This window comes from Marmota flaviventris, chromosome 2 (assembly GCF_047511675.1).
Source record: "Marmota flaviventris isolate mMarFla1 chromosome 2, mMarFla1.hap1, whole genome shotgun sequence".
In the NCBI taxonomy this organism is placed as follows: Eukaryota; Metazoa; Chordata; class Mammalia; order Rodentia; family Sciuridae; genus Marmota; species Marmota flaviventris.
The window spans coordinates 32,581,971-32,583,768 of record NC_092499.1 but is presented as its reverse complement, the minus strand read 5'-3'; the positions used below and the strand labels follow the sequence as shown (position 1 = coordinate 32,583,768).

The 1,798-nt window shown below is 42.2% G+C and overlaps 1 pseudogene; it reads right to left on the bottom strand.

Annotated features, from left to right (window-relative positions):
• Positions 1 to 1,041: 1,041 nt before the first annotated feature.
• LOC114080748 (H/ACA ribonucleoprotein complex subunit 2 pseudogene) lies at positions 1,042 to 1,499 on the bottom strand (annotated as a pseudogene).
• Between the last annotated feature and the right edge of the window lie 299 nt (positions 1,500 to 1,798).

The following is a 1,798-nucleotide window of genomic DNA, read 5'->3' as shown; positions in this document are numbered from 1 at the left end:
ACTTATGGTAAGAACAAATTTATCTGTAAATTGTTAAGAAGGAAAAAGAAATTCTTGTTAGTTTTGCCATTGCACCTTGAAGTGAAAAAGTTAGAGCTAGAATGTGTGATAAGTGCTCAGCTCAGATTGAAAAGTCAGTAGATGCTGGGTGTGGTGTTACATCCCTATATTCCCAGCAACTTGGGAGGCTGAGGCAGAAGCATTCCAAGTTTGAGGCCACCGTTGGCAATTTAGGGTGATACCTTGTCTCAAAATAAGAAATAAAAAGAATATGGCATGTAGCTTAGTGGTGGAGTCCCTCAGGTTTAATCCCCTCTACAAAAACCAAACAAACAAAAACAGAAAGAATGGAAGAGAGAGAGAGAGAGAGAGAGAGAGAGAGAGAGACAGAGAGAGGGAAAAAGACAAAAGGCATTAAATCATAAGGTTTGATACTATCCATAGTTTTAGGCATGCTCTGAGAGTCTGGGAATGTATACCCTAAGGGAAATGAGAAGTGACTATAATGACATGACCTACAGAAGAATCCCTTGGCAGTTTTTCCTTGTAATAAGAGTCTAATAACAGTGTGGTACATAAAATTCAGCCTTATTCTCTCCAAGTCCTGGCTTTTTAATACTGGAGAGTAAAAAGCGTACCTGTTTATATGTATTGGATAAACTTACATACCAGTAAGGACAACTGGTTTTATTTCTAGTCACATACGGAAAGAGTTTCAGCAAACTGCACCGTCCTATTTTCAAGTGACTTCTAGAGGATTAGCACTTTACTTAAATTGATTCACTTAACCTTCACAAAAATCCACAATGTAAATACCATTATCCTTATTTTATTTTATTTATTTATTTTTTATTTAGTCTTAGCATTTACTTCTCCCACTCCATATTCTTGGAACTCTCTTCATTGAAGCTCAACAGGAAGTGGAACTGATAGAAAGATGCTGGCTCTATCTTCAACAAACAGCTGTTGGAGCTAGCTGGGAAAAATCCTCACGGAATTGGAAGCTTCTGGAACAGGTGCCTAGTCTGCTGTCCAAGTCCTTCACAAGGGTGGTGGCAGGGCCTGCACTTCCTCCAAGCATTCATCACAGGCTTCTTGGTATTCCTCGTGGGGCTTGACCATTATCACACAGGTGGGGCGCTTGGAGCCAGCAGCTGCACCCAGGTCCGTCTTAGAGGGGATATAGACATAGGGCATATTCTGGTCTTCACACATAACTGGGAGATGGCAGTACACCTCAACTGGTAACGTATCTTTTGCTAAAATCATGATCCCTTTCTCGCTTTTGTTGATAAACTTTTGAACCTCCTTAACCCTGCGCCGAATCTGCTTCTGCTTCTGCTTCACCCGCTTTCTTGATGCATTTATAGAGTTTCCTCGTGAGTCTGCGAGAAGCCATAGGCTGCGTGATAGGGTTCAGATTCATGGTAAGTGCGCTCTCGGAAGCACGCCTCCGCCGGAGTCTGGGGTCTGTCCGGGTCTGCCTTTATTTTGGTCATCCCGCAGCCGCAGCAACCCAGACCCAAAGATGAATCCATGCGGCCCGATTATCCTTATTTTAAAGATGAGTAAACAGAATCCCAGATGGCAGATAATAGTGGTAGAATCAGGAGCATCTCCTTCAGAAGCTGGAGGGTGCCCATTTATTCTGGGCTGCCTCTTTGAGAGAGCTGACATTGTATGTTTAGGGTAAAATCTATCCTTACTTTTGTTTCTTCCTCTCTAAACTAGGTATAGTTATCCAGGTTGACCTCACAGTATCACCAAGCTTATGTTCTAGGTAATAATGTTGTTTCCA